The following is a 16,199-nucleotide window of genomic DNA, read 5'->3' as shown; positions in this document are numbered from 1 at the left end:
TTTTTCTACGTTCTGGTTGGTTTTTCAGCATTCTAGTTGACTGGTTGACTGGTTGACTTTTCTGGTTGACTGGTTGACTTTTCTGGTTTCTGGTTGACTTTACAGGACTCCAATCATTCGGTATTTCAATTCTTGTTTCAAATCATTCAATTAGCCTACAAAATCGAGGGAATCTTGCACAAAACCATTAAATGCACTTTCAACTCTCTTATTCTCAAAACTAAAGCAAAAATATGAGTTCAAGCTAGTTTCTAAGTCTTAAAGGTTGCTTTTGGTATCAAATTTAAGCATAAAAATAATGGTTTTTCAACCGTTATCAACAATGAAGATCTAAAGACTAAACGTGGCTGGCGGATGAAGATCTGAGGTAGAGGAGCTCGAAATATGGATCGGAGACGAGCGAAGGTTTAAGAAAAAGAGAGATGTGTGCGGGTGGATCTCTCGAGAGAATGGCTTAATGAAGATATGGTTCGCATATGATGAGACATTGAAGGCATTACTGAAGGTCAAAAGCCCTCGGTATTTAATTTCACCAATACATTAGCGAAGGCGTAAAGGCCGTCGGTAATAATCCCTTGGTAATACGTGCTTTTATTGTAGTGATAATCGTATTCCTTTCTTAGTAAAAGCTCCTTCCATTTAATCCAGTTAAAGGCCAATGCTTAGTTGAATTATGACCCTCAATCACAGTACCCACAAAGTTAGTAAATTACTAAAAAATGTGTAAGTAAACCTTGTCTTTCCAAAACAATGTTAGAACTCCCTTCTTGACACAAGGATTAACACATAAATCGTTCTTAAACTTCGTTATTCTTTTGACGTTATCTACCTTTCGGGACTAGATTCGAGTCTCCATAAGGAAAAATATGTCAGGATCTTCAAGTCTCACCAAATCGATGAGAGATTGGACTGTCAAGGGGTTCCCAGGCCCCTGACAATTCCAACTTAATGGTTTCATGGCTCTCGAAAAGAATTGGAACCAGTGGTCGTCGTTTTAGTAGTGTTTGGAGTATCTAGATCGATTGCCACATATATACTTTTCTTTGGACCATCTACATGTTGAACTTGAGAGTAATACTCATTTTATTCCCATTTTTGACTTATGCACCAGCCACTCTTAGCATTAAGCATAAAAAGGTCTCACATGCAAAATAGGTGGCTTATAAAGCTTAATTCTTAGATTATATTATACCTCCATAATTTAGATAATGAGGTGGGTGTAATGGAAGGCTAATTGAATCGTGTATTGTGAGTGAGCTATTGGCCCTTCTTAGAATCTTCTTGTTATCCGTCTAACCTAAAGTATGTATGTATATGGGAATTGTATTCTAGACAGTAGTGCGAAATCTACCTTTAACGTCACATGCTTAATGTCAGACCATAAAACAACCAATGCTAAAAATGACATGTGGTATTTTTGTAAATAAAATCATCTATTAGATGTTTGTGGTGTAACATCCTAATTCTAAGAAACACTAAAACGTGTCAAAATTTAAATTTTCTCAATCAAGCATATTTTTCATTAAATAAATTTAATACATTTATTCATGTACAACACAAATATTCAAGTGTACTTGTATACAATTACATGATTCTTTAAAACTTTTTTCAAAAATAAAATTACAACTTTATAAAATGACCTAACATAGTTTTCCATCTCTCAAGTGTCTACACAACCCCATTTCATAGTTAGGTTGGGTAAGTTGTTGGTCATGTATGTGCTATGCTTGTTTATCTGAATGATTTATATGTGATAATAACTATATACCCATTTTATGATTATTTTATTTTTGTTTTTGTTTATATATTCTCTTTGTTTGCAATGATTACCTTAATGATATGAGCAGATTACGTAGCAGTTGACCTAGTGTAGAGTGTAGTAAAGAAATGAATTAAAAAATATAAATTTATTGGGTCGTTACAAAAAATATTAATATTACCGACGAATTTTTACTGACGAATCAATATCCGTCGATAGATTTTAATTTCCGATGGAATTACCGACGGTGTTGCTAATATTTTTTACCGACGGTCAAAAGCCTTCGATAAGACCGTCGGTAAGTGACATGCACATTACCGACGGATTTACCAAAGGTTTTTGGCCGTCGATAAGTGACATGCACATTACCGACGGATTTACCAAAGGCTTTTGGCCGCCAGTAAAAAGAGCGAGAATTTTCCCGTCCAGTATTTCGCTTGACGACATTACCGATAGATTTACCGAAGGCTTCTGACCGTCGGTAAAAAAGCGGAAATTTTTCGGCACCAGCTTCGCATCCAGTGCTAATATATGTGACAAACACTCATTTCTCTTCATTTCAGTGCAATACTTCTTTCTATCGTTACCGACAATGTTTTTACCAACGGTATTTTGACCGTCGGTAAACGACAATTACCGACGGATTTGATACATTACCGATGAACTACGACCGTCGATAATATCAATTATTCTTGTAGTGGATACTGAATTAGAACATAAAATTTGAAACTTAACTGAACATTCTCAAATTTATAAAGGACTTAAAATATAATTGTTAAATAAAAAAAATTTAACAAATTTTAACAAAAAATAACAATCAAAATCGATTAAAAATTATTTAATATTTAAATAGTTTTTAAAAGTAATTAAAATATTTTATCCAAATTAAAATTAAAATTTACGAATTGTCTAATCCAAAAAAAAAAACATTTAAAAAATAAAACAATTTTGAAACTAAATCAATTCGAATTCAATGTAAATACTATTTTCTATCCAAACACAACAGGTTAACCTATTCATCAAATTGTCATTTTATATTTATTTTTCAACTAGTTTTACGAGATCTTTTATGGGATATTTTAAATCTCCATCCCTTTTAAAATTAACATATTATTTTATAAGTCAAACTAGTATAAAGATAAAATATATAAATATAAGATTATAAAAAAGTTGAAGTTTTTATTCTTTTTAAATAAAATTCGAATTTAACAACATTTTAAGTAATCAAATTATTTTTATAAAATTTTAATTTTTTATAAGTTTTTATTCAAATAAAAATTTTAGGTTTAATTCTTATTTTGGTCCCACTTTTCGTAGGATCTGTTCAAATTGGTCCTACTTTTTTTCAAAAGTTCACTAAGATCCCACTTTTCGCAAAAACGGTGCAAGTTAGTCCTTTTTGGTTACGGCGTTAAAAAACTAACGGCACAGTTGCCCAGCTGGAAGAAAACTGATGAGCTGTACATTTTTTTGTTGACGTGGCACTGTGAATTGGTGATTCATCCTGAGAGCAGAGGATTCATGGCTGTTTTACCCAAATTGAAAAGCAAAGTTAGGGTTCTGAAATCTAAAAGCAGGAGGTTTCAGCAAAGTTAGGGTTCTGAAATTTAAAAGCAGAGGTTTAGGGTTAGGGATGAATTCATCACAGAGTTGTTCTTCCTGTTCGAAGGCAACCTCCAAAGGATTTGTACTGCCACCACCTAAGAAAAAAAGAATGGAGCCATGGGAGCTAACAAAAGATGGGACCAAGATGAGTGTTGGTGGGCAGCGAAAGAGATGTAGTATCTGCCGTGAACTGGGGCACAACAAAAAAATGTGCCCTTTAAATCCAGCCATCATCCAATCAACACAGGCACTAACCCTTATTTTTTCCTTCGTCATGGGGTGCCAAAACATCACTTCCCACCATTGAAACACCAGGACCAGCCTAAGAAAAGTGCAAAAAGTGCTTAAAACTCACCTTTTTGGCCAATGGTGACCCCAGTTCACCTGACTGAGTACCTGTGTTGGACTTTCTGTACAAAATCCAGTTTTCTCTCGGGTAATCGTTTACAGTGTCCTTGTAATCGATTACAGTGTCAAAAAAGGTGTAAACTTGATTTCTAAGGCATAATTTGAAAGGTCTTTGAGTGTAGATTCCAACAAAACAAGAATCAACTCATTTGGAGTTCGGTGGAGAAAGTTATGAGCAAAAGAACAAGCAAAGGTCAGAGTTGGCAAAAATATATGAAACACTAACTTGAAAGAATAAACTGTATCAACTCAGATGTCCAAAAAATACAAATTAGTAGTCATTGGAAAGATTTTTGAGTCTAGTTTCTAATAAAAAAAGAATCACATCATTTGGAGGTCGGTGGGAAAAGTTATCAGTAAAATAGCCAGCAAAGGTCAAAGTTGACAGCATGTTATCTCACCCAAGTTGCTCATCTCATAAACATTGTTTTTTTCCTCCATCATGGGGTGCCAAAACATCACTTCCCACCATTGAAACACCAGGACCACCCTAAGAAAAGTGCCAAAACATCACTTCCCACCATTGAAACACCAGGACCACCCTAAGAAAAGTGCAAAAGTGCTTAAAACTCACCTTTTTGGCCAATGGTGACCCCAGTTCACATGACTGAGTACCTGTGTTGGACTTTCTGTACAAAATCCAATTTTCTCTCGGGTAATCGTTTACCAGGATTCTGTAAACGATTACCAGACCATTTTTTCAACACTCTGACTCATCCCTTGCACTACTTCGTCCCTCTACTCATCACGGGTCACTCCACACTTCTTGCGTTTACATCAATGACCAACACTCATCTCCCCACTCAGAATTTGATCAACTCCTTCCCATTAATTACCATTAATTTGGATGTATTTGGATGTATTTTGTACTCTTATTAAGTACTTTAATTGTGTGTGTTGAATTCTTATTAAGCACTTTCATTGTCTATGTTGAATTCTTATTAAGCACTTTCATTGTACTGATATTATGTTGTGATATTTGGAAGTAGTGATATTATGTAATTATATCTGTTTTTTGCCAGATATCCTTAATATGTATTACAGTAATATACGTAAGGGACCACCTTCAACAATTTTTAAAGGAAAAAGGGACCACCGTGAACAATTTTTAAAGCAAAGGGGGACCACATTTAACATTTTTAAAACAAAGGGGGGACTAAAACGAACTTTATTGCACGAACTCAGATTGTTCACTCATATTACAACAACTGATATTACATCAACAAAACATGATGTTAAACACCTAACCCATTACATGAACAAAACATAAATTGCACATTGCACACCTAAGATCAAGCTAAACACAGCCACAATGTCATAATGTTGAACACAATAACAGCAAACACAACTCCAAGTAAGAACTTTATCCTTCTCTACAACTCTTTGACATTATTTTCCAGATCAAATATCCTGTTGCTTTGTCTCACAATTGTACCATCTCTATCATCAGCATTGTCCTCAGAACACCACTTGAAAAAATTACATGACATCCCACTTGATATCCCACCCTATTATTCACCAAGAACACAAAAATGTTAAAACAAATAAAATCCAAAACACATGGAAGTGGACAGTACGCTATTCAAAACACCTTGTAATGGCGACATCCCCAAAATTTCCTCCCAGCATTCCTTGAAGTTCTAGCAACTTTCATTACAGCAATATCACCACAGTGGCAAATAGGGGTTATCCCAACTCCCCTGGAAACAACACCGTGTGAGGATTGCGAAAATCCTTTGGAGGTTGCCTTCGAACAGGAAGAACAACTCTGTGATGAATTCATCCCTAACCCTAAACCTCTGCTTTTAAATTTCAGAACCCTAACTTTGCTGAAACCTCCTGCTTTTAGATTTCAGAACCCTAACTTTGCTTTTCAATTTGGGTAAAACAGCCATGAATCCTCTGCTCTCAGGATGAATCACCAATTCACAGTGCCACGTCAACAAAAAAATGTACAGCTCATCAGTTTTCTTCCAACTGGGCAGCTGTGCCGTTAGTTTTTTAACGCCGTAACCAAAAAGGACTAACTTGCACCGTTTTTGCGAAAAGTGGGATCTTAGTGAACTTTTGAAAAAAAGTAGGACCAATTTGAACAGACCCTACGAAAAGTGGGACCAAAATAGGAATTAAACCAAAATTTTATTATATGACATTGAAGAGACCTTAAGAAAAATATGGTCCACTGGCGATAAATGATAATTAACCATCACTTGGGTGAAAAATTGTAACATCCCAAAATTTCATACTTGATAATTCATAATTTATATATTGTAACATTACATTTACAGTAACATCCTGTAATCTCACATTTAAAAATTCATAGTTGATATATGTCTATACATGTTTTAAACTCAGATTTCAACTAGAAAATTATAACTTGAGTTCTTCTACTTTATTCTTCTATCTTTCTCTTCATTGACACTGAGTCAGACGACATTCCTTCATCTGCTCCCGTATAACGAATTATACGATCATCGCACATACCCAAACACAAACACAAACAAGTAGGGTGAGCTAACATGCAACCAATCATTTATAAAACATGCATAATTACTTTGATGCACTCAACAAACCTCATATAATAATTATGTCAGACACCCTCATCCCATCATACAACAATCGCATCATAGATACTCATCCATTACTCAACAAACCTCATATAATAATTATGTCAGACACCCTCCTACCATCATACAACAATCGCATCATAGATACTCATAGCATCATACAACAATCGTATCATAGATACTTATACTGTCATACAACAATCGTATCATAGATACTTATACCATCATAAAACAATCGCATCATAGATAGTCATACCATCATACAACAATCGCATCATAGATACTTATACCATCATACGACAATCGCATCATAGATACTCATCCCACCATACCACAATTACTAATAGACATTCATCCCACAATACTCAATGGACACTCGTCCCACAGTACTCAATAGACACTCATTCCACAATGCCCAATAAACACTCATTCCGATGATATGTTAATGACCGGTCAACGGGAGGTTACGCACTTGTGATGCCTTCTTAGTTCTCAACACTATGTCCAAAACCGGCACATAGACCAGGACCTCCTGCCCTCCATACCATCCACAAGGTTAGTCCCCGACGATATGTTGATGAGCGGTCAATGGGAGGTTACGCACTTGTGATGCCTTATTAGTCCTCAACACTATGTCCAAAACCGGCACATAAATCAGGACCTCTTGCCTTCCATACCATCCACAAGGTTAGTCCTCAACACTATGTCCAAAACCGGCACATAGACCAGGACCTCCTGCCCCTCTCACCTCATAATTCATCCTTCTCTACTTGAGATTGGATGATTATTAGAGTATCAGGATAACCTCCAACATCAGGACCCTCAACATCAACATATACACAAATACCATATCATTACTGAATCTCTCCACGAGACTCATACCATGCTCATATTCCTCAACTCACATTATACCCTTACAAAATCTCCCCATAATACTCATATAATGTTCAGACGCATAAATTCAAATCCAATATAATAAAATCCAATCATCATAGAAATCAAACAAAATGAATATATCACAAAATAAATTAACAATACTAAAATATCACCATAAATGGTCACCAGAGAAGAATCAAATGTTTGACGAATCAAACTCACCATAAACGTCAGTACATATGACTAGTCACAACTTACAGGATTTGACCAGGGCTGCTCTATGATCAGGGATGTACCAACTCCAATTTTTAAGATTCCTCTATCCTACCATCACAATTATAATTCATAATTTCATATCTACCACAATAACAAGAATTCATCAGACATTTTCATTCCAACGAGATATATTGCACAATAATTTAATAGTACATAATCTGTTCAACAAGAGTTAAGTTAAAAACTTGTCGAGTAGACTTCTAGGAAAGAGAGGTGTGTCACAATGGACAACTTAAGTACCAAGTCTTTCCTTAGCCAAAGTGTTCCTCAACTAGTTTTAACAAATTTCTTATTTACAGATTCAAAACAACAACATATAATATTAACACAGAAATTCAATATAGATAGATATACAGTAAGCATTAATAGTATTCACACAAAATTGCAAGACATGAATAGTAATAAAACAATACTAAATCATAATATAAAGGCTTAGAAAGGTTAGCTCCCCTACCTCTATTCTAGACTTCTCTTGCTCCGAATTTGTTTTCCCCGAAAACCCTCCAGAGCCTCTACTCTTCTTGCAACTAAAAATTTCTTCCTAACTCTTTCTTCTCTATTTCTCAAGGTTTCTCACTTGATTCTTCCTCTCTTTGTGCAAAATAGCCTCCCCTCTCATGGCTATTTATAGTCCAAATATTTTACTATTCATCAATTTTTTAATATTATTTATTATTTTAATATTATTTTATTATATTAATATCTTAATCACCACTTACATAATGGATTCCTCAATAATGCCTTCAAATCTGAAGCGCTTTATCCACTATCAATATATAATTATTATTCTTTTAAAATATATTTTTTTACAAGAAGGTAGAAAAGAGCTTGAACCCATGTTCTTGAAATCACTACAATTTTCTACCATTTAAGCTACCAAAATTTCTATATTTAACTTACTAATTATATTTTCCATTCACAAAGAAATTTATTACTACTAGTAATAAAATATTTACAATTAAGGTAAATATTTTCATGGATCTTACAAAAGGTGCTATAACAATTCACACAACCTAATGGAACATGCCTGATAAAATAAAAGTCACCTTCAAACTTTTTTTAAATTTGTTTATTTTGACTCAAGATTTACGATAAGATTAAAAATTCAATTTCATATACTCAAGAGTATTTGAAATCATACATTATTATTTCTATGATACTTTGACATTATTTTAACACTATCATGATATTATGTGATTGGTCCATGTTAATATTTATGATTATTATTTTTAAGGTTTAAACCCTCGGATGGTCCTCGTATTTATATGGGAATCTCAAATGGGTGATCGTTTTTTTTTCGGTCTCAATTGGGTCATATTTTTTGTAAAAATGAGCCAATTTTACCCTAACTGTTAAGTGCTCTCAGACGGCGTTAAGTTTTGATGGCGTGACATTGTTTATTAAAATTGAATGGCTGATGTGTTTTAAAATTGTTCACATCACACCTCAAATCAACTTCTTCTTCTTCTTCTGTCTCATCACTTTCCCTCTCTCATATCTCTTCCAACGCTCAAAAGCTGCAATCTTTCTTTGTTTTTTCCTCTTCTACTTCATCTTCCAACTTCTTTGTTTTTTATTCAAATTCATTATTATCTTTCAATAACTATTCTTATCAGTTCTTTCTCATCCCTTCAACTAATTCAATTTTTTTTTCAATTTACGTTAGGTTTTGTAGGAAGCAACTTGACCCTGAAACTACCCAATACTTCTCAGAAATTGCTAATCTTTTTGAAATCGAGGGGTAGAATTGGAGGAACGTTCACTTCTCAGAAATATAGCCTTCGTCTCAGTATAATTTCTTAGGATGTGCTTTCTTTAGAACTTTATCATACTCTACAGAGATTATTAAATTCATTCTTAACTTTATTAGATTACCTCTTGGGTATAAACATTTTCTGTGATGCCATTATGTGCTTATGGTTAATTGTACTTTTTGCTTCTCTATTTTATTCCTCTCATCTCAATGGGGTTTCTTTAATTAACGGCAAACAATGCTGAGGGTCTTGGCAGGCGATGATGAAGAGTTGTTACATGTGATTCCTTTCCTTCTTGGCTGCAAGGATAAGAATAATGCAGAGGGCAATTTTATAGACGCTAAAGTAGTAGCAGATCTCAAGAATTTATTAAAAGAATCTAAATTTAGCCATCTAATGGAGGTGAGTATCATATAGAAGAAAGAAAACTATATAATTAGCTATAGTAGTGCATTAGCTTTTGAAAAATACGAACAGAAGTTCGACAGAAACTATATTAGCTACTTCTTGGCAGCAACTTTTTTTTATGGAACCCTAAACCCTAAACCCAGATTCTAGGGCAATAAAACTTTGTAAATCTTTTTCAGGTCATTTTGGAAGTATCTCCTGAGGCCTTGTTCAATGAATTTTGCATCCTGACCCAACTAATTTCAGTAGAAGCACCACGCATCAGCTGCTTTACAATTAAATTAATTAAACACATAATTAGATATTTTTGTAATTCTAAAATTCCATTTACTGATGAGTCAAAGTCCAAAGTAGTTAAAGTAGAGAAGAATAAAGGATGGAGCAATGGAGAGATATTTTTAATGCAGAGAAGGAGATGATAATGAAAAATGATAGAAAATGGAGAAGGATTGGAAAAGTTGGAAGATGAAGTAGAAGAAGGAAAAAACAAAGAAAAATTGCAGCTTTTGAGCGTTGGAAGAGATGGGAGAGAGAGAAAGTGATAAGACAGAAGAAGAAGAAGAAGTTGACTTGAGGTGTGATGTGAATAATTTTAAAACACATCAGCCATTCAATTTTAATAAACAATGTCACGCCATCAAAATATAAAATACAGCTCAGCTAAACTTAACGCCGTATGAGAGCACTTAACGGTTAGGGTAAAATTGGCTCATTTTTACAAAAAATATGACCCAATTGAGACCGAAAAAAAACGATGACCCATTTGAGATTCCCATATAAATACGAGGACCATCCGAGAGTTTAAACCTATTTTTAATTATAGAATAATTTTTTACTAATAACATAATGGCACATAGATGGTGTTAAAATATTGTCAAAAAAAATATTAGGAAAGTATCGTTATTCTATTTCTATATATGTAGGGTGCAATCTAATCATTGGAACATCTGGTTTTGTTGCTCTATTGATTATGTTTTCTTACCAATGAGCCTCTTCGTTTGTGGAAGTCAGGGTGAAAACTGAGTTGATGTATGTTTTCCGTTGGTCTGCGATCATTTGGAGGGTAGATCGAATTATTTATATTTTTTCCACCATGATTGCGGGTCCTCAAGGATCAAAAGTGTTAAGTGGATGAAAGAAACAAAATTTATATAGGTGCTTCTACATTGATAAACATTAATACAATAGATTGATAAAAAAGAAAGACACGATAGATTTATATGTTGAATTGTCTTATCAAAAGTAAACATAGTTTCCAGTATAGTTGGCTACAGGATACCCATTGCAACAAAGACAAAATATCAAGAATATAAGAACTAAATAAACTCATAGATATGGAGTTAATGTTTGTCATACTCAAGCTGGGTAACATGTGCTTCTCACATGCGTTCGACATTAGTGATTGTTTTTAAATCTTAGTCACAGAAGAAAAAGAAAAGGTAAAGTACAAAAATTTTACCAACGAAGTTAAATTGAGCTTGAGATTAAAGGTGAATAGGGATGAGAAGACAATATATGAATTATTATATATTACTAAGTAGTGGTGGATCTTAATAAGGGTGAGGAGTCTGAGTCTCCAAATCTTATTGATTTATCTTTTTCGATGTTTTTCTTTTTAGACTAGATATACGGTCAATGTTGCTGGTGATTATGGAATGTGTAACATGTTTTGTATTTTTTTTTTTTTACGTAATACGATATTAGTATATTTGATGTGTGAAAAACAAATTTTAATAGTTTTATATATTTTAAATATTCCTTTACAATTTTATGATGAATAAGAAAATTCATTATAAAGATTTATTGACAATTACCAACAATCAACATTTATATATTGGTATATATTTGTTAGTAGATATTCTAATTTGGTGTTCTTCTTCTTTTTCTCATCTTCTTTGACTTCTCTTCCTCCTTTTTATTATCATCCTTATCATCCTTCTCCTTTTTCTTTTCCTTCTCTTACTAATTCTTATCCTCCTTTATTACTATTACCACGGTCTTTGCCTCCGTCACGTTGTTCCCTATGCCTCTCTTTCTTCTTCTTCTCCTCTTCTCTTATTCTTCTTCTCACTCATCTTCAATTAATTCATAATAACCGAAGCGTATTGTAAAAAACAACCGTTGTCATTTTCCTTCGTTACACTAGTGATTTCTTCAAATTTGATAGTAAATTGACGTCCATTTCACAAATAAATTTATCGATGGAATTATCGACCAATTTTAAAAAATGTTGAATTATTGACGTATTTATTGCTGACCTGCATTTTCTTTTCCTAATCCTAAATGAATCAGGTGTAGTCGCTTCTCTATCCACACTAGTACAAAAATAGCGTATAACGTCACGCGTTCAACGTCCAACCATTGAATAAACAACGTTAAAAATGAGCGGTGACATTTTTGTAAATAAATGTAATTATTAAACGTCGTTTAGAATTGTAATTTGACGTAAAAGGATATAAAACATCGAATGAATTTTAAATTTGACGTCAAAAGGTTAGTGAATTCAATAAAGTTTGAGCGGCAAACTGAAAATTCATTCATTTTATCTTATTAGCGCACAATACCTTCTTCTCTTCTCAAACTTTTTTCGAAAGAAGTTTGATGAGCATCACATGTAATCTTTCTTTCATTTGATACAAATGCATATTAATTAATTACTTTATGTATGATTTTCATTTGTTTTAACCGATTATTTTCGTGCTCTTGTCCTTCATAGGCGGATTCTGCTTTCTCTCTCACAGTGGCTAGGGATGGCAACGGGTCGGGTCAGGCACGGGTAGTGTGATACCCGAACCCGACCCACATGTAAAAAATTGTACCTGTACTCGTCCCACTACCCGCTAGATACCCACATAAAAAAAATCCACGGATTTTTTTTTACCCGCGGATACCCGTTTCAACCCGTAAATTCTTTTTAAAAAATAATATTTTATGATTTTTAAAAAATGTTTACATTAAATTTAAAAAAAATGATCAAACGTCAATGTTTAAATCATACGGGCCAAAAGTCCAAATAATTTTTTTTATTATTAATTCTTTTCTTCAAAATGGGTATCGTTCAAACTTTTTTTTTAGGTTTTCTTCAAAATGGGCCAAGCCCAAACCTTCTTTAGGGTTTCTTCTTCAGAGTAGTGGAAGAAACAAAAACGGAAAAGGGAAGAAACTTTAGAAATCCGCGAGAGCAGCTGCTGGGATCCAAGAACAAGGCGAAGCCGCTGCTGAACATCACTAGGGAGAGCGCAAACACACTCCGCGCACACATCCTCGAGGTAGGCAGCGGCTGCGACGTGTTCGACAACGTTACCAGTTACTCGTGGCGACGACAACGCGGGATCTGTATTTTGAGCGGCAGCGGCACCGTGACGAATGTGACCTGCGACAGCCAGCGACATCGAGGGCGGTGGTGACTCTTCACGGGAGGTTCGAAATACTTTCACTGGCGCAACGTTCCTTCCTCTGCTTGCGCAATCGTTCCTTCCTCTGCTTGCGCAATCGTTCCTTCCTCTGCTTGCGCAATCGTTCCTTCCTCTACCAACGCCACAGGGAGCGACAAGTCTGAGTGTATACCTGTGGCAGTGTGGTGGGAAAGTTGACCATGGCGAGACCTTGATTGTGATCGCAGCGTCGTTCACCAACGTGGCTTATGAATGGTTACTGTTAGAAGAAGAAGAGGAACATGTTCAGATATATGGTAATAATAATTATATTATTAACAATAACCCTTTCCCTATCCTTCTTTGGGACTCCCTTTCTTCAATTTGGCAATAAATGCTCAGTTTTAGGTAGATGGTTGGATGTGTAAAGCTTCAAAATTGTGATTTAGGGTTTGACGGCACAGACAAAATATAACATCTTAGAAGGATAAAATTGTTATTTAATTTTTAAATGGGTAGCCGATACCAGCAAGTATGGATAGTGTGATACCCGAACCGTACCCGTTAACAAGCGGGTATTAAAATACCCGCTACCCGTTACCCACGGGTACTAAATACCCGCAGCGGATTTTATCCGCGGATACCCACGGGTACGGGTATTTTTGCCATCCCTAACTGTGACGAAACTTTATTCCGATGAAGCCACCTTTTGAAGGTTAGTTTTCGTTTTCGTTTTCTTTTTGAAAAACTTATTTGTTAAACTTGTTTGTTGTTTTTTTGTTGAACTTGTTTCTTGTTGTTGTTTAGTTGAACTTGTTTGTTGTTGTTGTTTGATTGAACTTGTTTGTTGTTGCTTATTATCGTTTGTTGTTGATATTACACTACACGTTCATAGTTCATGCTTTATAAAATACCAAAAACTGAAATTTGTTATTTTTTTTCTTTTCAGGTCTCGTAGAGTTGTAAATAAGGATCGCATTTAATTAAAAAAACTAAAAAATTGATTAACGTCGAATATTGATAAAATCCGACATTAAGTTTAACGTCAAATTTTTTAAATTCGACGTTAAAAATCCAAAATATTCGACGTTGTACGCGATTTTTGTACTAGTGCCAACGTGCCTTTTCATTTCAATTTTGATTTCCAATTGGTTCGATTAGCATGGAATCATTGTGTTGTTGATGTCGTAGTTTCGAACATTTTAGTGTGTTGGTCCTTTCATGGGTGCTTCTGGTACACTATTAAGCTTGTTGGGAGGCATGCTTTCAGAACCCATTACTAATTAGACTATATATTAAAACAAGCTAGTAGTGGGAATTCTCTCACATATGGACATTTTTTTCAGGATTTCTTCTTTGTAGTAAAGCTTTTACAAAAGTGGTGATGATCGAAAGAAGTTGTTCATTTGTCCATAGTATAATATTTATGGCTCTTTCATTTATAACCAAAAATATGCAGGACGAGCCAAATAATTGAAAGCATTTCTAAAATAGGACTGCATTTTCCAACTCAAATATGAGTCGAGTCTAAATAATCGGGTTGGCCAACATTGTCAATTGTAGTGACTGAGTTAACATTTCCAATTTCGTTGATGTTTTCTCTTGGTAACTAATCACCAATAACATTTTATGGCTAGATAATTAGAAATTTTATAGAAGAACTAGAGAAAGGTTACTATGTTTATAATTTTTTTTCACTCTTTGAAACTATTTTTTGGCAAAGAATGCTCATTTGCAAATCATTTTTTAAAGAGTGTTCTTATATTCTAAAATATTTCTTTTGTTATAGCTTGTATGACGTGAATTAGTGTGAAACAATATTAAGTGAAAATAAAGGAGATAACTATTGTAGGGAGGGTCAACACACACACATACACATAGATCTCCACACTAGTAAGATATTGTCCGCTTTGGGCCAAACCCTCACGGATTTGCTTTTGGTACCACTCCAAAAGGCCTCTTACCAATGGAGGTATCTTATGTGTATATAAACCCATGTCCATCTCTTATTTTACCTGATGTGGGACTTTGTTTGTACCCAACATCCTCCCCTCAAACAAAGGACTATGGTTCTTCTACCTCCCCTACAGCAGAAGTCTTTTCTTATCCTCAAGTACACCATGGTCAACACTCTCTTTCACAATCCATGGTCACAACACGAAGCATATCTTGCTATCTACCTCTCATGACTCATTTAGTTATCTGTCGACCACCTGCAAAGGCTTCACCTGATCATGGAGGGACGTACTCGTTTGAGCCCGGTCACCAGACCTGAACCATGGGCTCCAATACCATTTTTTGTTGTCGGTCATGTGATTGCTACATCCACTACCAATGAACCAAATATTATCTTGCTCTGCATTATTTTCTTCAACATATGTCATTAATAATTGCTCCTCCTCTTCATCTAGCTTCGTGTAATGGATTGTCTTCTCCCAGTTTGGACACTCATATTGAAAGTGTCCCAATTGGTGAAAATTAAAGCATTCAATGGTTGCTTTGTTAAAGAATCTACCTCGGCCTTTTCCTCCTCTTGCAGTTATACTACCTCTTCCTCTCATGTGGCCTCGTCCTCTTCCAGTTGTTGTCTCGTCATATGTAATCTTCAATGTCTGCTCATCCCTCCTTTTCTCCATAATAGTTTTTGTTCATGAACAAGTAAGGAACTTTGGAGTGCATCAACGTAAGATTGTTGGTGTCGTGTGCTTCTTCGATGGAACACACAATGCAGTCGTAGTTCTCCGTGAGAGTTCGTATAATCTTTTCAACAACTTTTGTATTCGTCATGTCTTCTCCACAATTTCTCATGTCAACGGCTACCACCATGACTCTTGCGATATAGTCATTCACCGTCTCTCCCACCTTCATCTCCAAAAGCTCAAAGGCCCTCCAAAGTCTTTGAAGTTGAGCACGTTGCACCCTTGCATTTCCTTGACATTTGATTTTCATTGAATCCCACAATTGTTTGGAAGTCTCCTTCGGAGTGATGATTTTCAAAATAGATTTGTCAATAGCTTGAAAAATATAGTTTTTAGCCTTTAAATCCTTCAGTCGCATCTATTCTAATGTTTTCTTTTGCATCGAAGCTCTGATATCAACTTTGTTGGGAGGGTCAACACACATACATACACATAGATCTCCACACTGATAAGATATTGTCCACTTTGGGCCA

General features: G+C 34.8%; 1 pseudogene; it reads left to right on the top strand.

The window, feature by feature from the left end:
* The first annotated feature begins 9,482 nt into the window (after positions 1 to 9,482).
* Positions 9,483 to 13,435, top strand: LOC124822277 (AT-hook motif nuclear-localized protein 23 pseudogene; annotated as a pseudogene).
* Positions 13,436 to 16,199: the final 2,764 nt, after the last annotated feature.

This window comes from Vigna umbellata, chromosome 1 (genome assembly GCF_029865625.1).
Source record: "Vigna umbellata cultivar VRB3 chromosome 1, Vumbellata_1.0, whole genome shotgun sequence".
Taxonomy (NCBI): domain Eukaryota; kingdom Viridiplantae; phylum Streptophyta; class Magnoliopsida; order Fabales; family Fabaceae; genus Vigna; species Vigna umbellata.
Note: the sequence above shows the minus strand (reverse complement) of the source record. Positions and strands in the feature narration are given on the sequence as shown.